Source organism: Rutidosis leptorrhynchoides, chromosome 4 (assembly GCF_046630445.1).
Source record: "Rutidosis leptorrhynchoides isolate AG116_Rl617_1_P2 chromosome 4, CSIRO_AGI_Rlap_v1, whole genome shotgun sequence".
NCBI lineage: Eukaryota > Viridiplantae > Streptophyta > Magnoliopsida > Asterales > Asteraceae > Rutidosis > Rutidosis leptorrhynchoides.
Window position 1 is genome coordinate 366,437,109 of NC_092336.1, and position 27,959 is coordinate 366,465,067.

General features: G+C 33.1%; 1 long non-coding RNA gene across 2 annotated transcripts; it reads left to right on the plus strand.

Moving 5' to 3' along the window:
• Positions 1-724: 724 nt before the first annotated feature.
• LOC139844054 (uncharacterized) lies at positions 725-26,952 on the plus strand. Of its 2 annotated transcripts, XR_011757801.1 has the most exons (5): positions 725-785; positions 1,209-1,393; positions 1,986-2,127; positions 2,289-2,384; positions 26,073-26,952. It is a non-coding gene; the product is annotated as an uncharacterized lncRNA (long non-coding RNA). The 2 variants fall into 2 exon arrangements; XR_011757800.1 differs by lacking the exons at positions 725-785; positions 1,209-1,393 and having other exon boundaries at positions 1,434-2,127; positions 26,073-26,951.
• Positions 26,953-27,959: the final 1,007 nt, after the last annotated feature.

The following is a 27,959-nucleotide window of genomic DNA, read 5'->3' on the forward strand; positions in this document are numbered from 1 at the left end:
ACTAAAATTGAATCTCTGATTAAATCTCCACAACGAATCAACGATGAACAATTTTAAATCTTAATCGCATCTACAGATATACTCAATCCGTCAATAGCGAACAATCTTAATCATCAAATCTATACTCAATCCGTGAATCGCTGCTAAAAAAAACCCTAAACGATCCTCAATCCGTCAATCGCTACTCAATCCATTTATTCTATGTCACGATTCAGATTGATCTGGGATCAAGTTAATTAAGATGAATCGCTACTCAATCGCTACAATAGTTAATTTTTTTTTGTACAGCGATTCTTTGAGGCCTCTACTTGATTCTGGTTCTTCAAATTGGGTACCTTTTTGTTTGAATTGCTCTTTCAGGCCTCTACTCAATCGAAGTCTTATGTTGTGCATTGATATCACTAATTCAGCATGTTTTTTAGCCTAAATACAAGGAATTGTAATTATATTGTTTTAGCTGGAACTTTCTATATCTCACTGGTTATTGTTTTGATATCAAACAAATCTCTCTCAAGTCTCATCTATAATTAGAAAACTATTATGGTGTCATAATTTTTTAAGAAAACCCACTTGTCAAAAGTCCTACCATTAGATGACATCTTTCAATCTAAATCTTAGCCGTCCAAATTCATGATCGCGTCACTTACATTTTTTAGCGGCAGTTGAGGTTGATTATTACCTTGCTGCCCTTGAGTCCTTTACTAGATAAAAAAAAAAAAAACTACAAAATTCCGCCCGATTAATTAGGGGAAACAACTGTCGTCACAATGAATGAAGAAAATATGGTATGGTGTCAATGCAATTGCAAAACCTTTTGTTAGTTACATTTTTAGTTATATTCATTCATGACAATGAATGAATTTGTGTATCTGATGATCAATAAATGATTTTGAAAGAGATCGACTTCACAATTGTGATTACAGTTGGAAAATCAAAAACCTTATATCGATAATCATATATATATTACGTTTGGATGATTAGACCTCTTTAGTTCAATCATTGTAAGTCTTCTTAATTTTTCATAATCAATCAATTACTTATTATCCATTTCTTTGATTTTTTTACAATTATAAAAATTGTGGTTCAATGTATTCAATTGATCAGATTCATAATTTGTTTTTGATGTCCTTTAAAAGAAATTTATGGTTTTTAATTTGGTTGAATGATTGTTGCACAAAAGTCGTGTTCTTAATTTTGTGTTTACTCAGGGTTTTGCATTGCGTTATTTGCATACAAGTTTGTAGCGATTTTTGAATGCTTTTGTTAAAGAGTATTCATTGATTAAATTGTAGACTCCGGCATCAAGTAACCTACAATTTTACACCCAACATGTCCATTTTCGATTTCTTGTCGATTCAATTATTGAACTCTCAAAAAGTGAAGGATGAATCAGGTATGTCGTTTCGACTATTAGTCCTTTCATTAAGTTTTTTCATGGATGTTTATTTTATGCTCTTCCAATTGTTGGGGGAAATATGTATACCCAATAAAGGGATGTATTCATCTGTTAATCTTCTTTTCAACAACAATCAACTTGATTATTTATTTTATACATATAATATGTAACCACTCTACACACGTATTCGTTTAGTCCTATAATATAGTCATAAGAGTTATTGCTTAATATCATACAGTTACACTGATCTTGCATCTTTGTAAATGAAATTTTTGATGCAATGAAATGATTTTCATTGCCTAGGTTTGAAGATTTATATGGAGTATACATGACATGTGTTTGTGTCATTTGAATAACAATTTGGATGTGCAGTTTATTTATGAGCTATTGACGATATGAAAATAGATTGAATGTCTAAATGGCATATATGTCAATTCGATGTGTTTACCGATACAACTGAAAACCCTTACCTACTAATATTCGATGTGTTTTAAAGTGTTGTAATATTAATCTTGTCATGTGAAATCTGGTATATACGTACACGTTTAATTAGTCGGTATTAATCATATGTTGTTGTTTGAGTTACAAGTCAGGGCTTCAGAAGCTGCCACCATAGCCATTTGTGCTGCTAAAATGGGTTTGGTGAAACCAACCGCCATTGTTGATGTAACTACCACCTGGCCTGGTTCTCTTTCCATTGTACTCGCTCGCAATTACAACAAAAAATGAAGGTACACGTTTCTTTATTTTTGACACACCTCGCTAGAGGTGGCAAAATGGACAAGTTAGAAAAGGAGTCTGCATATTAATAAGATATAATGTATTTTCAAAAGTTATTAAGATTATAAGGCCATGTTCTGCTATATTTTATGTTTGTATGTATGAATACCAGATACGTTTGTGAACTATTTGAAAAGCTTGGAGAGATAACGGATTCAGTAATAATGGAAGATCCATGAATTGCTCAACTGATGGGTTTTGTAACCAGGTTAGTTATCTTGTTTCTTTTTCTCAAGTAATAGAATTATGATATTTAAAAAGATAAACATTGTATCTTTACTTTAGATACTCTACTCTTTAAAAAACATAAAGTACTCTGATATGATATATGAATCAGTCACATTTAGGTAAGTAGGGTGTTAATCTGATGAATAGGACTTTAATTTATCATTTTTTATTCGACCACTATTATGTATAGTTTATATATATATATATATATATATATATATATATATATATATATATATATATATATATATATATATACATATATATATATATATATTGTGGTAGGATCAAGAGGGAAGTAACCTGTGACGATCGCTCCAAATCCATATGAACGAACACGTCATTCATCGATTTCATTGCGAGGTATTTGACCTCTATATGATACGTTTTGTAAACATTGCATTCTTTTGAAAAGGCACACCATAAATGAATATTTAAATCAAAGGTTTTCGACATCTGATGATTTCTACATATAGACAATCACCATAAATAATAGTTTACAATAGTAATTCCGTTGACAATGCAGTCAAAATAAGATACATGGTGATGATTTGGTGAATGCAACGTTTCCTTGATAAATATGCCATGTAAGACTCCATGCACATAGCTTGTCTAACATATAAGCAAACAGCGAAAGACTTCTAGGGAACCTGAGAATAAACATGCTAACAAGTGTCAACACAAAGGTTGGTGAGTTCATAGTTTTAATGTTTCGTATAATCTGTATATAAAGGTGGATCACAAGATTTCAGTTGTTTCATCCGAAATGTTTATCAAAATATTCTACGAAATTGAGCACCCTGGTAACTAAACTTAACGTATATATATTTTATACCCTTTGTATAATCATCTTAATAATACACGCAAACCAACGTGTACGCTTCTCAAATAGCATACGTCCGTTAAAAGGCTAGTGCTCTAGCTCGGACGGGGATATCAAGCCCTATGGATCCATATACAACTACTCGCGCCCACCGGTTCTTATAACCGGCAGTTACTAGTTACCAAAGCTAAGGGATTTTCGGTTCAAACTCTGTGTAGAATTTAGTATGTACTTGTATCCATTGCGTTTAAAATAAAGTGCATGTATTCTCAGCCCAAAAATATATATTGCAAAAGCAATTAAAAAAGGATTAATGAAGCTCACGCATATAAATATTGTAAAACAGTTAATAAAGCATTTGCATGTATTCTCAGCCCAAAAATATAATGAGTAAAAAGGGAGCAAATGAAACTCACGCATATAAATATTGTATATCGGTTAATAAAGCATTTGCATGTATTCTCAGCCCAAAAATGTAGAGAGTAAAAGGGATCTTATGAAACTCACCTTAGCAGCACATAAAGTTGTTCATCGTAATGTGACCGAAACTCGGAATATCAAATAATCCTAGATCTCAACCTAGAGAACATATGTTGGTCAATAAATGTCTATCAAGCTAGGTCAGGTCATAGTGTATCACAATCCTAATGCTCGAGATCGACATACAAAAGTTATCCAAAGTCGTTTCAAAAAGTCAATTTTGACAATAGTTCAACAAACGAGACGTACCTTATATAAGGATTCATTTACTCGGTTGGTAATAGTTAAAAATTCACTTTATCAATCTCGTAAATAAGTTGTTTAAATCTTAATTGCAGATTCAAAAGCAATTCCAATTAACGTCAATTATAATTCAGTTGACCATATCTTTTGATTCGTTCATCGAAATTACGCGATTTCTAAATGAAAAGTTATTGATTTTTCGCCAGCTTTCTGAAAACATGTATATCATATACCTTTTACCAGTAATATATGTATTTAATTCGTGATTCATTATAAACTGTTTAACGACGAAATTTAGCATACAAGCATGTATAAATATATACTCGAGCACTAGACATGTATACACTATTAATATATAAAAGATAAGATATGAATGCTCACCTATCAATATTGAGATTCAATATTGCAGGAAAGTAAGTAGACGCAACAGAGATGATAAATACTAGGTTTGACTTACGAGCAATACTCATGAACATTACCCATAACCTCCATAGCTATAACCCATAATTTCCTTAGTTCTATCCCGTTTGAAGCTTGTTTTGAAAGTGACACGCTCATGACCTCGTCGTAATATTTATGTATAATATTACTAAAAATATTAAGATTAATAATAATAATAATCTTAATAATATAATAATAATAATAATAATAATAATAATAATAATAATAATAAATAAATAAATACTTACATAGTAATAGGTGTAAAAAAACATGCGCAAGAAACCTGGTATTTATAGCCATAATTCCTGATTCTGATGCCCATGCGATCGCATGGGTTTTATGCCTATTTCTCATGCGATCGCATGGCCGTCAGATCCAGCTCACATATTTTTTGTTTTCTTGTTTGTCGACATAATTAAATATAATATATATAATTTAAATAATTAATTATATATTATATTAAATTCATGTGCATAGTTGACTTGTAATTTTCGTTCCGATGACTCGTACGTTGTCACTCGACTTATGTCCCGGTTCCGGTTTCTCGAACGCACTTTCGTACGCTTAGAAAACTCGGAATTTACGTTTTGTGACTCGTACTTTTGTCAAAATATAGTCTTAAATTATCAATAAACTATATCATTCAAAGTGTATCTTAAACTTTCGAGTGTTTTAGTCATTTACTTCTATAAATCATTATCTCGCTATTTGTTAATATATATATAATAACAAATCGTTTTATGACCAAGTTAATATATATTTTCAACATTCATAAACATGTTTTAAATATACGTCGTAAGTTATTCATACAATTAATATTCCAACTTATCATATATATTCAAATAAATATTTAAACCAATAAGTTTAATGTACGGTATCAAAAAAATTAATACATTGTTACGTTTTCAAGTTATAGTATATATATGTATCTATATACATATAATTGTTCGCGAATCGTCGAGAACAACCGAAAGGTATTTGAATATATGAAAATAGTTCAAAAATTTTGAGATTCAGTTTTACAGACTTTTGTCGAAAATGTTACTCATACAAAGATTAAGTTTAAATTTGGTCAGAAATTTTCGGGTCATCACAGTACCTACCCGTTAAAGAAATTTCGTCCCGAAATTTGAGTGAGGTCGTCATGACTAAAAAATGTTTTCATGCCGTATATATGTTGATAAATAGAGTTTTATCACCGTTGAATAATATGGATAAAACAATCCGATTATTCGAAGCGTATGAGAGAAGTTATCGTAAAAGAGTGAAATGGAGAATAGAGATTCGTCTTAACTCTTGACGTATTAACGATTGATTTCCGTAATTTAAGGAATAGAAAATCTTCATAATCTAAATAAGATTTGATTCTTCGGAATTTAAGGAAATTAAGATTTCTTTTGATTAAATGCGTAATTTGTCTCGATTGCTATGTTTGATATTTCGCTATAAATTGACCTCTTCCGTTTCATTATTTTCATCACTCTTACATGTTCTTCCTCATTTTCTATTTTCAAAAGATTGTAAAAATGCTTCATCCAGTTCTGATTCTTGATATACTCCTAACTTTCATATCTGTCATTCCTCTTTTTCATCTACCACCGGAGGAAGTTATTTTCTTCTACCATTACCTTGGGGTTATAGTGTTTTTCATTCTCCCGTGTCTTTATATTGCTATACGCATTAATATACACGGTTTGTAATTTCTGGGTGGTTGTTGAGTTTTATATCTTCCCTTATATTTCGATGTCTCTGCTTCTGTCTTTCCATAATCATTGACATCCACAGTTAATACTCTCTCCAATTTACTGTGATTTATATATACTCCCATTGATATTTTAAACTCGAAGGTTTCAGAATTTAGAAATTAAAATAGTTTCTTTTATGATGTTACACAGATATCGCAAGGAGAAAATTGATTTCCGATGAGAATGATTATGGAATTATCTCCAGAAATATGGAGGATATTTATAATGAAAGATACGATGATATCTTAGAATTTCTAATATCAGAGGATGATGAAGAATATTGTCCGCAAGGGTTTAGATTCGGAAGCAAGGTATTCGTTAATGGCTTCAGCAGATACTGAATAATTTGGATTCTTTGAAGGCAGGTTTAGTCTTTGTGATTTATCCACAACCTCCTTCATACTTTGCTCAATCCGTTTTCCAGTTCCAAACCTTCTCTTTTTCTGAGCTTTGCCAACACACTATTCTTTATCATCAAACTTTTGGCTATTAAGGTCGTTTACAGTTTTTGCTGTTTCATCAACATTCAAAGTTATCATAACCGAATCATTGGTTATCAATCTGAGGTGTTTTCAAAAGTTTGAAGGGTTTGCATGAAGATTGTAATTGTCAAGATACATATGATGTTCTAGAATTTTGAACGATACATTTTTTTTTTTTTTTCTGGGTTTATGAATAGAAGTGATGTTCTAGCACAGTTTTGAAGTCAAAGTATAGCATTTGATAGATGTAAGAATCTAAGAGTGATGTTTTCTGTTAAATCTTGGCTTGGATTCTGATTTTTCAAAATCAGAATATGTAATTGAATTTGTATGGAAACGATTGTATATCGCTGTGAGCATAGTTAATAATTTTTGAATCAAAGTTGAAGAATGTACAGTATAACATATTAATTGTGAACTTATATATTTCCCGAGTATTACCTACCCGTTAAAGATTTCACAATTAATACTTTGTACAAAAGAATTTTTTTATTACCGTCTTTATGAAAATATATGTATGTATATTTTCTTCAGATGTAATACAGATTTGATGAGTTAATATCATTTTAAGCTCATTTGATTTTTGAATTGAATGAATAATCTCTAAAACATTAAGGATTACATAATCTTCGCGGAGTATTTCACTAATGAAAGCAATACTTCATTATTTATTCTTATTCCTCGGTGAAGGATGTTGATGCTCGAGGAATTCTTATGAACTTCATAAGATATAAATGATGTTTTCTAGAAAGTTTCGAGTACATCGAAGATAAAAGTGTAAAATCAAACATGTAATTGATTAATACACTAAGTTCATTATGAAATGGAATTCATTGAGTTGAAACAGATATTTGTAGTTAACGATGGTTAAGTTGTTAACGAAGGATGTACATCATAGAATATTAGTAATATGAATTAACCGAGTAGCATCTACCCCTTAAAATTCACACGTAATAGCTTAGTACGAAAAGATTCATGATGGTTTTAAAATTTATATATATAAGATATACATATAAATTCTTTAGATGAATTGAGTTATTACTTCATAACTCATTGATACAATATACTCGTTGTTGACTCGTAATGATGTCCACGGTGCTTTCTTGAACTGACGGAGCTTGTGATGTTAGAGGTGCTGCTGATTCTGACGATGTTGACAGCACTGACTGTGCTGGTGAGGCTAAGGGTACTGTTGATGCTGTTGGTAAAACAAGTCTAGCTTGTATCTTACACCATTCGGATAAGGATTTCTACTCTATCTGATTTAGGGTTAAGGCTAGAATAGATAATCTCTAAACTTTAGAAATTACATAATCGCCGTAGAATGTTTCTCCGATGAAGTTATGAATCCATACTTCATCGTTTGTCGTTGCTGGTACTTCTTGGTACCTATGGTGCGTATGATGTTGATATCCGAGGTACAAATCGTGATGTTGAGGCGTGTGATGCGGATGTGGTTGTTGGTGGTGGTAATGATCCTATTGGTGTGGATGATGGTGGTACCGGTTATGCTGCGGGTGCTGCTGTCATAACCCGTCCTTAACCATAAGAACGTGTTAAATAACGTATGATTTCATTGCGAGGTATTGACCTCTATATGCGACATTTTTAAAAGAAAAACTGCATATATTATACATTACAAACCATGATTCTTATTTTTGTTACAAGCTTTGGACAACATAAAAATGATTATCATTTAGCGATAATCTTCGACTTACAAACTTTACATATAATGATAACAACACGGTTTCTAGCATATTTTACAACACAGATCCTCGGGTATGCAGTTTTATTTTTGACACAAATATGCGTACGCAAGATCCTGCTCAAATTCAACATTATGCAGCGGAAGCTTTAGTAATCTCCTGAGAATAGACATGTTTTAAAAGGTCAACATAGAGTTGGTGAGATATAGGTTCAGTGCCGGCAACAATATATATATATAGACCACAAGATTTCGTATATAAACAGTTTAATAAAAATATTCTAAGTGGTTGAGCACTTGGTAACCATACTTAACATTTAATCACGTCGCATATTCCCTTTAATATGAAATCTTACTACACCGTACCAAGTGTAGTCACAAAACGAAGTACTGTGCAACCGTTGAATACTGGTCGTCCAGTCCGGTTGGGGTTGTCAGGCCCGATAGATCTATCAACAGGATTCGCGTTTACAATACCGCTGTAAATATTAGTTACCAAGCTACAGGGAAGTATGCCAGTGGTACAACTCAACGTAGAATATATTTTTCAGTTACTTGTGTCCATAACGTAAAACATAAAATACATGTATTCTCATCCCGAAATATTTAGAGTTTAAAAGTGAGACTATATACTCACTTTCGTCTTGAAGATATATATAATTTGACTTGGTCTCCGGTTGATATCACGAACCTATCCATATATAATATATCAATACCTTTTCTTTTTAAACAAACGTCTCATATATATACTTGTTATACTTTTAATACTTTGAATAATTCCTTAGTCCGTAGTTAGCAGTTCGTTGTTAGTAATTCAATTTTAATGGTTCATTTTTAGATGTTTAATATACCCGCAATGAAATAAATAAAACCCCCTAACGAAATAAATAAAACCCCATCGTATATGTATTGGTCGAGATTAATCTTGACCCACGGTACCGGTGTTGTCAAATGACGTGTTGCGTACATAAAGTACCGGTGTTGTCAAATGACGTGTTGCGTACAAACATGGGATCTTATGATTAATCTTCTCGTGTTGTTTGCGGGTGATCCTGAACCATATAAAATTGAATTATAAGTACATATATATAAAATATCATGTTATCTTAGAAATATGTGATTTTATTTAATTTTTCCCAATTAATCCCGAAGTTAAACAAGTCTTAGATATCCGATCTCGTTTTGGTCATAGTTTCTTCGTTACAACTCCGTTTTCGTTGATTCAACTTGTCACTTCCTTGGATCGAGTCCCTCTTTAAGACTATGAACTGTAAATACCTTAGTTTGTATTTGAAATCACAGGTCATAGGTCAAACTTTAGTGAAACTTATGAAGTTAATCATTTTCCATCATGTAAACAACCTTAAATGATTATTTTTCTAAAAATACTTATACTTTGAATTAAATCATGGAATTTTTATGTGTTATCATATTCATAGTAAAAATCATTTTTCCAGAACATAAACCTCCAATTCAAAGTTTAAGATAGTTTTTAATTATCCAACCCAAAACAGTCCCCGGTGGCACTCCGACGTCGTAAAAAGAGTTTTTAAGATAATCTTTGAAAAACCAAGTTATACCTTGTTAAATTAGCATATATTTAAGTTATATTACAGGTCTTGGAGTATTTTAAAAGTTAAGTTAGAAGGATCTATTTAGTTTGCAAACAAGTTTGAAAACATTCAAACTATGTTCTTGTTGTTAAAATTTTATACCACAAAATAAGATAGCTATATATATATGAATCGAATAAGGTTATGAACATAGTTACTACCTCAAGTTCCTTGGACAAGGTTGCTGTAAAAGAGGAGTAAGAACCTAGAACTAAAAGGGTGATGGAATTGGATGAAAGATTGGAAGTAAGTTTGTGTTCTTGGAAGGATTCTTGAAGTGTTTTTGTAAGGGTTTTCTTATGGTGATTAAGTGATGTTTTTGAAGCTAAATGATGGGGAAAATGCTTGGAGATGATCAAGTATGAAGTTAAGAGTATTTTGAGAGAGAAATGGGAGTGTAAGTATGAGAAAATGGGGTGAAGAAATGGTGTGCATGCATAAAAACGTTTTTAGGTTATAAAGGAAAAAAAAGATACCTAACTTTGTTTTCTTGCTAAATAATTCATGCTACTTGACAAATGGTTGGTTCCACATGTTTCTTAATCATTTAAGGCTGCTAAGGAGCAGATTTTTATTGGTATATACCAATAGTAAATACATCTAGAAGCTGCGTATGATACGGGTACATATACCCTAGGTATACGTATAGAAATCTTTGAGAAAACGGAACGAGGATTCAAATATAACTATCTTTTGTAAATATACTTATATTGTTTTATGTATTTAAGTCTTTAAAAGTGATTAAATACATTATTTATACGATATATGTATAAACATTATAGGTCATAAGTATTTAAGTCAAATAACGTTACGTATGGTTATCGTTTTGAAAACTTAAGTTAGTAGTTTCAAAATATACTTATAACTTATTGTTATTAATACAAAATGAGATATTAAAACATTCTTAGATCATGTTAAATATGTATATATAAATATATATACACAAACGTATAATTATCATATATTGTATAGTTCGTGATATCATCGGTCAAACTAGACGGTCAAACGTTGTGTAGAACTCATTTAAAAAAAACATAAGTCTCAACAATTTGGATTGCTTATCATGTTGGTAAGGTTTAATTTATGTAAATATTAATCTTATAAGTATAGAACGATCGAAAAAGTGCGGGTCGTTACATTACCTCCCCGTTAAATAAATTTCGTCCCGAAATTTTAAAATTGTACCTATTTTGCGTCATCGAGAAACAAGTGTGGATACTTTTGTTTCATCTGATCCTCTCGTTCCCACGTAAACTCGGGACCTCTTCGAGCATTCCAACGAACCTTAACAATCGGTATGTTGCTCTGCTTGAGCTGTTTAACTTCACGGTCCATGATTTCGATTGGTTCTTCGATGAATTGTAGTTTCACGTCGACATGGATTTCTTCAAGAGGAATGGTGAGGTCTTCCTTTGCAAGACACTTCTTAAGGTTTGAGACGTGAAAGGTATTATGTACTCCGGTGAGTTGTTGCGGTAACTCGAGCCGATAAGCTACCGGTCCAATGCGTTCGATAATCTTGAACGGACCTACATATCTTGGGTTTAGTTTACCCCTTTTTCCGAAGCGTATTACACCTTTCCATGGTGACACCTTTAACATAACCATGTCCCCGACCTGAAACTCTAATGGTTTCCTTCGGACATCGGCGTAGCTCTTTTAGCGACTACGGGCTGTTTTCAATCTCTCCTTAATTTGTACTATCTTCTCAGTCGTTTCGTGTATGATCTCGGGACCAGTTAATTGTCGATCTCCTACTTCATTCCAAAAAATAGGAGATCTACACTTCCTTCCGTACAATGCTTCGAATGGTGCAGCTTTAATGCTCGCATGATAACTATTATTATACGAGAATTCTGCTAACGGTAAATACTTATCCCATCCGTTTCCAAAATCGATCACACATGCCCTGAGCATATCTTCAAGAGTCTGAATTGTTCTTTCACTCTGCCCGTCCGTTTGCGGATGATATGCGGTACTCATATCTAAACGAGTTCCTAGTGCCTCCTGTAGTGCTTGCCAGAACTTTGAGGTAAATCTACTATCACGATCAGATATAATGGAAATAGGTATTCCATGCCTTGAAACAACTTCCTTTATATACAATCGTAATAGTTTCTCCATTCTATCCATTTCCTTTATAGGCAAGAAATGTGCAGACTTGGTGAGACGATCAACAATCACCCAAATGGTGTCGTAACCCCAGGCAGTCTTTGGTAACTTCGTGATGAAATCCATGGTAATACCATCCCATTTCCATTCTGGGATTTCTGGTTGTTGAAGTAACCCTGACGGCTTTTGGTGTTCTGCTTTGACTTTGGAACAAGTTAAACACTCCCCAACATATGTTGCAACGTCTGTCTTTAAATTAGGCCACCAATAACGTGTTTTAAGATCTTGATACATCTTTCCAACTCCAGGATGTATCGAGTATCTTGTCTTATGTGCCTCGTTCAATATCAACTTCCTTAATCCACCCAACTTCGGTACCCAAATACGGTTTGCAAAATATCGAATTCCGTCTTCCCGTATAACGAGTTGCTTCTCATACTTCTTCATTATTTCCTTTCTTATATTTTCTTTAGTAAGTGCTTCTCGTTGAACTTCTTTGATTTGTGAGTTGAGATTCATGCGAATTTTTATGTTCATCGCTCGTACTCGAATTGGTTCTCGTTCCTTTCTGCTTAATGCGTCAGCCACTACATTCGCTTTCCCGGGATGATAGCGAATCTCACAATCGTAGTCGTTTATCAACTCGACCCACCTACGTTGCCTCATGTTCAGCTGTTTCTGATCGAAAATATGTTGAAGACTTTTATGATCAGTAAACACAGTGCATCTAACCCCATATAAGTAGTGTCTCCATATCTTTAACGCAAACACGACTGCTCCCAGTTCTAGATCATGCGTCGTATAATTCCGCTCGTGAATCTTCAATTGTCGAGATGCGTATGCAATAACTTTCTTTCGTTGCATAAGAACACAACCAAAACCTTGTCGCGAAGCGTCACAATATATTTCAAAATCATCGTTCCCTTCAGGTAACGATAAAATAGGCGCCGTAGTTAACTTCTTCTTCAGTAATTGAAATGCGTTCTCCTGCTCCGAGGTCCATTCGTATTTCTTCCCTTTTTGCGTTAATGCTGTCAACGGCTTAGCTATTCGGGAAAAATCTTGAATAAACCTTCTATAATAACCGGCTAAACCCAAAAATTGGCGTATCTGCGTTGGTGTCTTAGGAGTCTCCCATTTTTCAATGGCTTCAATTTTTGCTGGATCAACCTGAATTCCTTTGCTACTAACAACGTGGCCAAGAAATTGCACTTCTTTCAACCAGAAAGCACATTTAGAAAATTTAGCATATAGCTGTTCTTTTCTTAACAACTCTAATATCAACCTTACATGCTGCTCATGCTCTTGCTCACTCTTGGAATAGATAAGAATATCATCAATGAAAACGATAACAAACTTATCTAAATATGGACTACAAACTCGATTCATGAGGTCCATGAATACAGCTGGCGCATTCGTCAATCCAAACGGCATAACCAAAAATTCGTAATGACCGTAGCGTGTCCAAAAAGCAGTTTTCGGTATATCTTCTTCTTTGACACGTAATTGATGATAGCCCGATCTTAGGTCAATTTTCGAGTACACACATGATCCTTGGAGTTGATCAAATAAGTCGTCAATTCTCGGTAGTGGATACCGATTTTTGATAGTTAACTTATTTAATTCACGATAATCTATACACATCCTAAAAGATCCATCTTTCTTTTTAACAAATAGAATCGGAGCTCCCCACGGTGAAGTACTTGGTCGTATGAATCCATGATCCAGTAATTCTTTTAACTGACTCTGAAGTTCTTTTAACTCGGACGGTGCAAGTCTATATGGAGCACGAGCCACTGGTGCGGCTCCTGGTACTAAATCTATTTGAAATTCTACAGATCTAAATGGAGGTAATCCCGGCAACTCTTCCGGAAAAACTTCAGGAAAATCTCTTGCCACAGGCATGTCGTTGATGCACTTCTCTTTTTCTTTCTTTTCGACTTTATTAACATGTGCTAAGATAGCATAGCACCCTTTCTTCAAGCACTTTTGAGCTTTCAAATAACTAATGAGTTTTAGCTTTGAGTTACCCTTCTCTCCATAAATCATCACCGGCATTCTATCCTTACAAGGAATGCGAATTGCCTTCTTGGCACACACAACTTCAGCTCCTACTTTGGACATCCAGTCCATGCCGACTATTACATCAAAACTTCCTAATTCTACGGGTATTAAGTCAATTTTAAATGTTTCTCCGGCTAAATTTATTTTACAATCACGGCAAATTTTATCGGCTTTAATTAGTTTACCATTAGCTAACTCAATCATGTACTTAGCATCTAGGGGTAATGATGAACAATTCAATTTAGCGTAAAAGCCTCTACTCACGTAACTTCTATCGGCACCAGTATCAAATATAATAGATGCGGATAAGTTATTAATGGTAAACGTACCCATAACAAGCTCCGGGTCTTCACACGCCTCTCTAGCATTAATAACAAATGCTCTTCCACGTGCAGATCCATTATTCTTCTCTGAATTCGGACACTGGCTCTTATAGTGACCTTGTTTTCCACACCCATAACAAGTAATGGTAGCCAAAGCAGTTCTATTTGCATTGGTGGCAGGAGTCTTGGTACCATTTGTATTTGTAACGAGAGCCCTACAATCTTCAGCAAGATGACCCTTTCGATTACATTTGTTGCATACCACATTACAGTAGCCAGAGTGATGTTTGTGGCATCGGTTGCATAAAGGATTTTGTCCTTTGTAACCAAAGCTTGAACCACTACCTGCACCTTGTATGGTTTCTTGTTTCTTAAAAGATTGTTGTTGGTTACCTCGATCATAATTTCCATTCCACTTTCTTTTGTTACCTGATACCTTCACATCAGTATTGGATGCTTTCTTATCCATGATGACCTGATCCATTAGCTCGTTTGCCATGGTTATAGCTTCATGAATTGTCTTAGGTTTCGATGCTGTAACGTTTGCCTTGACCTTTTTGGGCAAACCATCTTTGTACATTTCAATCTTCCGTTCTTCGGTTGGAACCAATTCAGGACATAGCAAAACTAATTCCATGAATCGCTGATTGTAGTTGGTGATTTCAGTACCAACAACCTTCAGGCTTCGTAATTCATCTTCCAACTTCCTAACCTCGTTCCTTGGACAATACTCGTTGATTAACATTGTTTTGAATTCTTCCCAAGGAGTATCATAAGCTACATCTCCTCCTACAGCCTTCACATAATTTTTCCACCACGTGAGTGCACTATCTTGTAAAGTGCACGATGCATACTTGGTCATGTCCTTTTCAACACAACCACTTATTTTAAACACAGTCTCCATCTTTTCTATCCACCGGGTTAAACCGATCGGTCCTTCTGTTCCACTGAATGATGAGGGCTTGCAAGCTTGAAAAGTTTTGTAAGTGCACCCCACACGAGGATTTGGGTTAACTGTAGCACCTCTTGCAGCCTCGACCCATAACATTCTGTCGTTCACTCGCTGATTGATGAGTTCCTGGATTTCTTGTTCCGTCATTCGGTTCAATCGCGCCATATTCTTCTATAAGAATGAAAAGAAAATAATTATTCACATGGAATATTATAGATGTAGTGTATATTTACAGTACATTATAGCTTATTAATAATATGAACCAGGTATTATTATAAAAGCCTTTTCTTCTTATTAGCGTTTTATAATTATATCTAGGGTAGTACCTACCCGTTAATGTCCATACTTAATAGCTTAGTACAGAATCAATTACTACCATCTAAATAATACTTAACCATGGAAAATTATTGCATTTCACACTTCACTATTTTACATATGCTTATCTTACATCGAACATTAAGCAAACCACACTAATAATATTATACAAAACATTATATGATCCCATGGTTTAATACGGCAGCGCATCGTTTGGTCTATTTTCTAGGACGTTTAGGTTCAAAGAATCGCTTAACGCTTATCCTGGCTGTCTGCCTATATTTTGGCTGTGGGACTGAAGAACTGGATGCCGGGATAGAATGAATAGGAATAGCGGGAATAGGGGTGGTAGTGTCTAGTGGAGTTGGTGCCACATCATCCTTATTAAACTCAGGATTTGAATTTTCTAATTCATTAGCCTTTCGTTTCTTTCCTAGTTCGAACTCGTCTTTTGTAATTTCCTGTATTTCTTCCTAGGGTTCACTTTCCTCCTCGGGTTCACTTTCCTCCTCGGGTTCACTTTCCTCCTCGGGTTCACTTTCCTCCTCGGGTTCACTTTCCGGGTTCTCTATAGTTGGTTCATCCGGAATTTGTGAGTCTTCCCCAAAGATATCATTTTCGTCATCGGATAGGTTAATGACTGGAACACCATCTGAAGATTCTGGTTCGGAGTCGCTGAATGTGATAACAAGTTTTGAGCCCGACATCTATCATACAACAACTAACCCATTAGTACTACATAATATTTACAAATAAATTTTAACCAACAATGATAAGCAATGGTTTTTAAATCAGACCCGGTCAAAGTCCAGACTTACTAATGTATCCTAACGACTTATCGGTTAGACACACTAATGCAAACCTGGTTCGCTAAGACCACCGCTCTGATACCACATGTCATAACCCGTCCTTAACCATAAGAACGTGTTAAATAACGTATGATTTCATTGCGAGGTATTGACCTCTATATGCGACATTTTTAAAAGAAAAACTGCATATATTATACATTACAAACCATGATTCTTATTTTTGTTACAAGCTTTGGACAACATAAAAATGATTATCATTTAGCGATAATCTTCGACTTACAAACTTTACATATAATGATAACAACACGGTTTCTAGCATATTTTACAACACAGATCCTCGGGTATGCAGTTTTATTTTTGACACAAATATGCGTACGCAAGATCCTGCTCAAATTCAACATTATGCAGCGGAAGCTTTAGTAATCTCCTGAGAATAAACATGTTTTAAAAGGTCAACATAGAGTTGGTGAGATATAGGTTCAGTGCCGGCAACAATATATATATATAGACCACAAGATTTCGTATATAAACAGTTTAATAAAAATATTCTAAGTGGTTGAGCACTTGGTAACCATACTTAACATTTAATCACGTCGCATATTCCCTTTAATATGAAATCTTACTACACCGTACCAAGTGTAGTCACAAAACGAAGTACTGTGCAACCGTTGAATACTGGTCGTCCAGTCCGGTTGGGGTTGTCAGGCCCGATAGATCTATCAACAGGATTCGCGTTTACAATACCGCTGTAAATATTAGTTACCAAGCTACAGGGAAGTATGCCAGTGGTACAACTCAACGTAGAATATATTTTTCAGTTACTTGTGTCCATAACGTAAAACATAAAATACATGTATTCTCATCCCGAAATATTTAGAGTTTAAAAGTGAGACTATATACTCACTTTCGTCTTGAAGATATATATAATTTGACTTGGTCTCCGGTTGATATCACGAACCTATCCATATATAATATATCAATACCTTTTCTTTTTAAACAAACGTCTCATATATATACTTGTTATACTTTTAATACTTTGAATAATTCCTTAGTCCGTAGTTAGCAGTTCGTTGTTAGTAATTCAATTTTAATGGTTCATTTTTAGATGTTTAATATACCCGCAATGAAATAAATAAAACCCCCTAACGAAATAAATAAAACCCCATCGTATATGTATTGGTCGAGATTAATCTTGACCCACGGTACCGGTGTTGTCAAATGACGTGTTGCGTACATAAAGTACCGGTGTTGTCAAATGACGTGTTGCGTACAAACATGGGATCTTATGATTAATCTTCTCGTGTTGTTTGCGGGTGATCCTGAACCATATAAAATTGAATTATAAGTACATATATATAAAATATCATGTTATCTTAGAAATATGTGATTTTATTTAATTTTTCCCAATTAATCCCGAAGTTAAACAAGTCTTAGATATCCGATCTCGTTTTGGTCATAGTTTCTTCGTTACAACTCCGTTTTCGTTGATTCAACTTGTCACTTCCTTGGATCGAGTCCCTCTTTAAGACTATGAACTGTAAATACCTTAGTTTGTATTTGAAATCACAGGTCATAGGTCAAACTTTAGTGAAACTTATGAAGTTAATCATTTTCCATCATGTAAACAACCTTAAATGATTATTTTTCTAAAAATACTTATACTTTGAATTAAATCATGGAATTTTTATGTGTTATCATATTCATAGTAAAAATCATTTTTCCAGAACATAAACCTCCAATTCAAAGTTTAAGATAGTTTTTAATTATCCAACCCAAAACAGTCCCCGGTGGCACTCCGACGTCGTAAAAAGAGTTTTTAAGATAATCTTTGAAAAACCAAGTTATACCTTGTTAAATTAGCATATATTTAAGTTATATTACAGGTCTTGGAGTATTTTAAAAGTTAAGTTAGAAGGATCTATTTAGTTTGCAAACAAGTTTGAAAACATTCAAACTATGTTCTTGTTGTTAAAATTTTATACCACAAAATAAGATAGCTATATATATATGAATCGAATAAGGTTATGAACATAGTTACTACCTCAAGTTCCTTGGACAAGGTTGCTGTAAAAGAGGAGTAAGAACCTAGAACTAAAAGGGTGATGGAATTGGATGAAAGATTGGAAGTAAGTTTGTGTTCTTGGAAGGATTCTTGAAGTGTTTTTGTAAGGGTTTTCTTATGGTGATTAAGTGATGTTTTTGAAGCTAAATGATGGGGAAAATGCTTGGAGATGATCAAGTATGAAGTTAAGAGTATTTTGAGAGAGAAATGGGAGTGTAAGTATGAGAAAATGGGGTGAAGAAATGGTGTGCATGCATAAAAACGTTTTTAGGTTATAAAGGAAAAAAAAGATACCTAACTTTGTTTTCTTGCTAAATAATTCATGCTACTTGACAAATGGTTGGTTCCACATGTTTCTTAATCATTTAAGGCTGCTAAGGAGCAGATTTTTATTGGTATATACCAATAGTAAATACATCTAGAAGCTGCGTATGATACGGGTACATATACCCTAGGTATACGTATAGAAATCTTTGAGAAAACGGAACGAGGATTCAAATATAACTATCTTTTGTAAATATACTTATATTGTTTTATGTATTTAAGTCTTTAAAAGTGATTAAATACATTATTTATACGATATATGTATAAACATTATAGGTCATAAGTATTTAAGTCAAATAACGTTACGTATGGTTATCGTTTTGAAAACTTAAGTTAGTAGTTTCAAAATATACTTATAACTTATTGTTATTAATACAAAATGAGATATTAAAACATTCTTAGATCATGTTAAATATGTATATATAAATATATATACACAAACGTATAATTATCATATATTGTATAGTTCGTGATATCATCGGTCAAACTAGACGGTCAAACGTTGTGTAGAACTCATTTAAAAAAAACATAAGTCTCAACAATTTGGATTGCTTATCATGTTGGTAAGGTTTAATTTATGTAAATATTAATCTTATAAGTATAGAACGATCGAAAAAGTGCGGGTCGTTACAGCTGCTGCTGGTGTTCATAACCCTTGCACCATATTCTCCAAAGCCACTACCCGAGCACGAAGCTCGTTGAATTCTTCTATTATACCGGGATGATCGGTGGTTCGGACGATCGGATAAATAAGATTTATAATATGGGATAGTATATAATCATGATGAGATACTCTGGAAATGAGAGAGAAAATAGTATTACGAATAGGTTCACTGGTAAGTGCTTCAGGTTCTTCACCAAGAGGTGAATGTGGTGGATGGAAGGGATCACCTTCTTCTTGTCTCCAATGATTAAGTAGGCTACGAACCCATCCCCAATTCATCCAGAATAGGTGATGGCTGATTGGTTGATCCATTCCGGTTACACTTTCTTCAGAGTTCAGGTGAATATCCATATCGGAATAGCTATCGGAGTTTAAGGAATTTGAACTAGATACGGGATCCATCTTGTATAATTAGAGAGATGATTTTTGATATGAAATAGATTATAGAATTTAGATTGGTACTCTTCAATACATAATTTACATATGTATGTATAATACCAAAATCCCGTAAATTACGGAGAAATTTTCGGAAGATGGCAGTCAAAGTTTACTGTAACAGATACGCTAAGATATGAATTTTGTCTATACACTATCTATGCAATCAATGCAATAAGACGCGTTTAGACTTAAGATGATAAACATGTAATTTCCGACAAGAAATGTAAGCAAAACTTTTAACATGCAGACACGGTCGAAGTCCAGACTTACTAATGCATCCTAACAACTATCAGTTAGATACACTCATGCAAGACCTGGTTCGCTAAGACCAACGCTCTGATACCAACTGTGACGATCGCTCCAAATCCATATGGACGAACACGTCATTCATCGATTTCATTGCGAGGTATTTGACCTCTATATGATACGTTTTGTAAACATTGCATTCTTTTGAAAAGGCACACCATAAATGAATATTTAAATCAAAGGTTTTCGACATCTGATGATTTCTACATATAGACAATCACCGTAAATAATAGTTTACAATAGTAATTCCGTTGACAATGCAGTCAAAATAAGATACATGGTGATGATTTGGTGAATGCAACGTTTCCTTGATAAATATGCCATGTAAGACTCCATGCACATAGCTTGTCTAACATATAAGCAAACAGCGAAAGACTTCTAGGGAACCTGAGAATAAACATGCTAACAAGTGTCAACACAAAGGTTGGTGAGTTCATAGTTTTAATGTTTCGTATAATCTGTATATAAAGGTGGATCACAAGATTTCAGTTGTTTCATCCGAAATGTTTATCAAAATATTCTACGAAATTGAGCACCCTGGTAACTAAACTTAACGTATATATATTTTATACCCTTTGTATAATCATCTTAATAATACACGCAAACCAACGTGTACGCTTCTCAAATAGCATACGTCCGTTAAAAGGCTAGTGCTCTAGCTCGGACGGGGATATTAAGCCCTATGGATCCATATACAACTACTCGCGCCCACCGGTTCTTATAACCGGCAGTTACTAGTTACCAAAGCTAAGGGATTTTCGGTTCAAACTCTGTGTAGAATTTAGTATGTACTTGTATCCATTGCGTTTAAAATAAAGTGCATGTATTCTCAGCCCAAAAATATATATTGCAAAAGCAATTAAAAAAGGATCAATGAAGCTCACGCATATAAATATTGTAAAACAGTTAATAAAGCATTTGCATGTATTCTCAGCCCAAAAATATAATGAGTAAAAAGGGAGCAAATGAAACTCACGCATATAAATATTGTATATCGGTTAATAAAGCATTTGCATGTATTCTCAGCCCAAAAATGTAGAGAGTAAAAGGGATCTTATGAAACTCACCTTAGCAGCACATAAAGTTGTTCATCGTAATGTGACCGAAACTCGGAATATCAAATAATCCTAGATCTCAACCTAGAGAACATATGTTGGTCAATAAATGTCTATCAAGCTAGGTCATGTCATAGTGTATCACAATCCTAATGCTCGAGATCGACATACAAAAGTTATCCAAAGTCGTTTCAAAAAGTCAATTTTGACAATAGTTCAACAAACGAGACGTACCTTATATAAGGATTCATTTACTCGGTTGGTAATAGTTAAAAATTCACTTTATCAATCTCGTAAATAAGTTGTTTAAATCTTAATTGCAGATTCAAAAGCAATTCCAATTAACGTCAATTATAATTCAGTTGACCATATCTTTTGATTCGTTCATCGAAATTACGCGATTTCTAAATGAAAAGTTATTGATTTTTCGCCAGCTTTCTGAAAACATGTATATCATATACCTTTTACCAGTAATATATGTATTTAATTCGTGATTCATTATAAACTGTTTAACGACGAAATTTAGCATACAAGCATGTATAAATATATACTCGAGCACTAGACATGTATACACTATTAATATATAAAAGATAAGATATGAATGCTCACCTATCAATATTGAGATTCAATATTGCAGGAAAGTAAGTAGACGCAACAGAGATGATAAATACTAGGTTTGACTTGCGAGCAATACTCATGAACATTACCCATAACCTCCATAGCTATAACCCATAATTTCCTTAGTTCTATCCCGTTTGAAGCTTGTTTTGAAAGTGACACGCTCATGACCTCGTCGTAATATTTATGTATAATATTACTAAAAATATTAAGATTAATAATAATAATAATCTTAATAATATAATAATAATAATAATAATAATAATAATAATAATAATAAATAAATAAATAAATACTTACATAGTAATAGGTGTAAAAAAACATGCGCAAGAAACCTGGTATTTATAGCCATAATTCCTGATTCTGATGCCCATGCGATCGCATGGGTTTTATGCCTATTTCTCATGCGATCGCATGGCCGTCAGATCCAGCTCACATATTTTTTGTTTTCTTGTTTGTCGACATAATTAAATATAATATATATAATATATATATAATTTAAATAATTAATTATATATTATATTAAATTCATGTGCATAGTTGACTTGTAATTTTCGTTCCGATGACTCGTACGTTGTCACTCGACTTATGTCCCGGTTCCGGTTTCTCGAACGCACTTTCGTACGCTTAGAAAACTCGGAATTTACGTTTTGTGACTCGTACTTTTGTCAAAATATAGTCTTAAATTATCAATAAACTATATCATTCAAAGTGTATCTTAAACTTTCGAGTGTTTTAGTCATTTACTTCTATAAATCATTATCTCGCTATTTGTTAATATATATATAATAACAAATCGTTTTATGACCAAGTTAATATATATTTTCAACATTCATAAACATGTTTTAAATATACGTCGTAAGTTATTCATACAATTAATATTCCAACTTATCATATATATTCAAATAAATATTTAAACCAATAAGTTTAATGTACGGTATCAAAAAAATTAATACATTGTTACGTTTTCAAGTTATAGTATATATATATATGTATCTATATACATATAATTGTTCGCGAATCGTCGAGAACAACCGAAAGGTATTTGAATATATGAAAATAGTTCAAAAATTTTGAGATTCAGTTTTACAGACTTTTGTCGAAAATGTTACTCATACAAAGATTAAGTTTAAATTTGGTCAGAAATTTCCGGGTCATCACATAACCAATCGGGGGGAAGCGGGGGGAAGCAAAAACTTTTTTTTTTTCGTTTTTTGAAAAAACTTTGTTCACGAACATTATAGATGAGATGAAAATATGAACATTTAGTAGAGACATTTAGGGTTTATAGGGTTTAGATATTAGGGTTTAGAAATTTAGGGTTTAGGGTTTAGATTTAGGGTTTAGATTTAGGGTTTAGATTGAGTTTTTAACACGAACGGTTTAGAGTTTAGGGTTTAGGGTTTAGGGTTTAGGGTTTAGGGTTTGGTGTTTTGGGTTTATGGAATAAACCCAAAACACCAAACCCTAAACCCTAAACCCTAAACTCTAAACCGAGCTAAATTTTACATCACAAAACATGAACAAAAAAAAACGTTCATATTCTTCACGAACAATATTATCTTTAATGTTATTTTTGTCGATCGTTTTCCCGCCTAAATAATAACATTCATCACGAAGTGTCTCTTCTAAATGTTCATATTTTCGTGTGATCTTGATGCCGGAAATTTTTTTTTTTTCAAAAAAACGAAAAAAAATAAAAAATTTTGCTTCCCCCCGATTGGTTACTTCCCCATTGATCGTGCCCCTATATATATATATATATATATATATATATATATATATATATATATATATATATATATATATATATATATATAGGGGCACGATCAATGGGGAAGTAACCAATCGGGGGAAGAAAAAAAAAATTTCGTTTTTTTTGGAATTTTTTTTTTCCGTCATCAAGATCACACGAAAATATGAACATTTAGAAGAGACACTTCGTGATGAATGTTATTATTTAGGCGGGAAAACGATCGACAACAATAACATTCAAGATAATATTGTTCGTGAAAAATATGAACGTTTTTTTTTTTTTTTCATGTTTTGTGAAGTAAAATTTAGCCCGATTTAGAGTTTAGGGTTTAGGGTTTGGTGTTTTGGGTTTATTCTATAAACCCAAAACACCAAACCCTAAACTCTAAACCGTTCGTGTTAAAAACTCAATCTAAATCCTAAATCTAAACCCTAAACCCTAAATTTCTAAACACTAATATCTAAACCTTATAAACCCTAATATCTAGACCCCAATAGCTAAAACCTCAACATACGCTCGAAAAACACGATATTTGTTATATATTACTTCTTCGAGCATTTTCCCGCCAAAATAAAAACATTTATCACAAAGTGTCTCTACTAAATGTTCATATTTTCATCCCATCTATAATGTTCGTGAACAAAGTTTTTTCAAAAAACGAAAAAAAAAAGTTTTTGCTTCCCCCCGATTGGTTACTTCCCTCTTGATCCTACCACTATATATATATATATATATATATATATATATATAGGGCAAGATCAATGGGGAAGTAACCAATCGGGGGGAAGCAAATTTTTTTTTTTCGTTTTTTTTGGAATTTTTTTTCCGGCATCAAGATCACACAAAGAACATTTAGAGAAGACACTTCGTGATGAATTTTATTATTTAAGCGGGAAAACGATCGACAAAAATAACATTCAAGATAATATTGTTCGTGAAGAATGTTAACGTTTTTTTTCCATGTTTTGTGAAGTAAAATTTAGCCCGGTTTAGGGTTTAGGGTTTGGTGTTTTGGGTTTATTCCATAAACCCAAAACACCAAACCCTAAACCCTAAACTCTAAACCGTTCGTGTTAAAAACTCAATCTAAATCCTAAATCTAAACCCTAAACCCTAATATCTAAACCCTAATATCTAAAACCTCAACATACGCTCGAAAAACACGATAATTGTTATATATTACTTCTTCGAGCGTTTTCCTGCCAAAATAAAAACATTTATCACAAAGTGTCTCTACTAAATGTTCATAATTTCATCCAATCTATAATGTTCGTAAACAAAGTTTTTTCAAAAAACGAAAAAAAAAAATTTGCTTCCCCCCGATTGTTTACTTCCCCCTTGATCCTACCATTATATATATATATATATATATATATATATATATATATATATATATATATATATATATATATATATATATATATATATATAAATTTTGTTTTCCTTTTTTTTGCAAACATATATAAATCACAAATGTAAAATGTTAAGATATCAAGCGTTATAACGCTAAGCTAATGATTTTACCTTAATTTGGAACTATTAGCTTTTTATTTGTTAGTTCTTTGTTTGACACATTAGAGATGCTTCATATTCCAAATAAACCACATTGTTTGTAATTGGATTGAAATTGCCACCTTTATTTTCAACACTTCACTGAAGTGAACTATTCACTTTCTCTGCATATCCCACTGCCTCATGTATTAACTTCTATATTTAAAGTGAGTAACTGGTGAGTTATGGATTTGTATCATTCTTATGATCAACCTGGCAAACTTGATGTCATTCTGTTGATAGATGTGTGAGCCAGAAAATAAAAATGTAGCAATATAGTAGACTTCTCGAAATCTTAGGAGCAAACACATCAATGATTTCTAATGCCATATATAAAGTATTTTGCTCAAACACTTCTTGGTAAGTGATGGCACAATAGATAGTTTGAATCTACATATGTAGGAACACAAAGGTTAATCGGTCAGTTAAGGTTATGGTAATTGAGTAGGTTCAAGATCTACTTTATAAACCATCTGCTACAAAAAAGTTGAGTAGGTTAGAACAAATTCATCTACTACAAAAAAGGCAAAAGAAAGCTCCTAAGTGTCATCCTTCCCAAATAGCTTGTAATATAATTTGTAATTTTTAATATAATTTGTGTTAATGCCAATCTACTTTATAAACCATGTGTTCTTATGATATGGAATCAATTCATATACTTGTAATATATCTTGGTATGTGCTACTCTTTAGTTAAACTCATAATCATTTGTTTGTGTGTTTTGATATTCCTTGTTTTAGATGGGTAAATGTAATTCTCCCTGCATTTTAACTTCTTGGTTTTTTAGATTGCAAAAGCTTCATAGAAACAATCTAGGATCAGCTAGCTGCCAAGTTCGACACAACAAAAAAGACGATGAATATCATTTGACTACTTGAAGATATATCAGTTAAAAATTAGAGAAATAAAAGATGAAGTGAAGGAGTCATCTGATGCATTAAAGGAGGAAGGAAAGAAAGATCCTGAAACGACAACACAGCTAGAGACTAGAGTCAACATCCCAAGAAGAGTCCCAACTTCTTTATACCTCTAACTTGAACTCTTTGCTTTGTCTCATTACCTGTAGTATCTCTGTTCCATCCTGTTTTCCGAACCCGTTTTTCAGAAGAATTACATGGTAACAATGGATAGGCAATATGAGATCATTAATAAAGAGAACTATGAAGGTGTTGAGGCCTGAAGCAGTACGACCCTATGCTCTTCTCTTTGCTAATGTGTGTCATTAAGTCTAGAAGTTCGGTTCACAATTTCACATGATGGTGAAAACACTTGCAATGACCACATGCCCAAATGAGTTCTATGATTCCTCATTCGAACAAATCGTCTTTTTCCTTAATGATTACATCAATGTGTTTAATGGTAAGTTATTATGTGTATTTAGCCATTTGCATTTGTTATCTAAATGTGTAGCATTTAAATTACATTATGTTTTAGCCCCGCGAAGTCGCGGGTTATAAACTAGTATATAAATAATTAACAGAGTTTGTTGCATGACTATTGATGTGCTGCTATGATATGTTTGTGTAAGAGTAATTTGATGATTTGGTGGTCTTTATGACTTAATCAGTATCTGATTTTCGATTAAAGATTTAGATTCTGAGTGTAATTCTAAGTTTTAGACATTGGAGAAGATTATTTTCTTATTTAAGTAGTTGAATCAATGGAGTTGTAAAACCAGTAACTTTGAGCATCGAGGCAAGTAAATGAAAAATAGTTATAAATTCATTCAAGTACAGAAACAATTGTTGGTTTTAATTATTTTGTTTATTGAACTTTCGTTACGGATATTATATGGATTTTAACTGTGATTTCCAATTGACAGGAGAAGGGAATGTTGATGTGTTAAAAACTTAACTAGGCCGACCCAACCGACCCGGGTCTTGACCCAACCTGACCCGGGTCTCGACCCAACCCGTTTGACCCATTTTATTTCTGACCCATTTCGACCCATGACCCATTTCGACCCAAACCCATTTGATCTTTGACCCAACCCGACCCATCTCGACCCGTTTGCCAGGTATACCTCCTTCTCTCTTTCAATACTTTAACTTTTTACTCTCAAACCCTCAATCAAAGAATCATCATCCATTTTAAATCTAGCAAGCATTCTTCAAAACAAATTGCATATTTGGAATCCTTGCGACTTTCTCTTCGAATCCATACCAACTTTATTGCATTTGGGTAACTTTCTAAAATCACTAGATTCTTTGTTCTTGATGTTTTTAACTTATAAAAGTGTTAATTAGTGTCTATGGCTCAAGTCTAACATGAATATATGATTTGTATGCTCGATCTCGTGTTTTAGTGTAACTAGCATGAACTTGAAAGTTAGTGTGTTTGATTGTGTGATTTAGTTGCTTAAATGTTGTTAAATGTTAAAAGTCCATGTATTAAATGTGTTACTAGCATCACTAGTTTCAATTTGATGTGTAGGTTGACTTGGAAAGACTCCATAAAACTTCATTGCTAAATTTGTGATTTTGGGTTAGGGTTTGATAGAAGTAAAATGGAATTTAAATGCATTGAATGCTTTGAAAGGTTAATTGTAAGTGTTTATTAGCATTGTATGCATGATTACCTACAAAACGGCGTATTATATGTGTGCATTTAATTCCCGAATCATAAATGTGCATTTATGAACTTGAAGGTAATTATGATGAACATTAAATGAGCA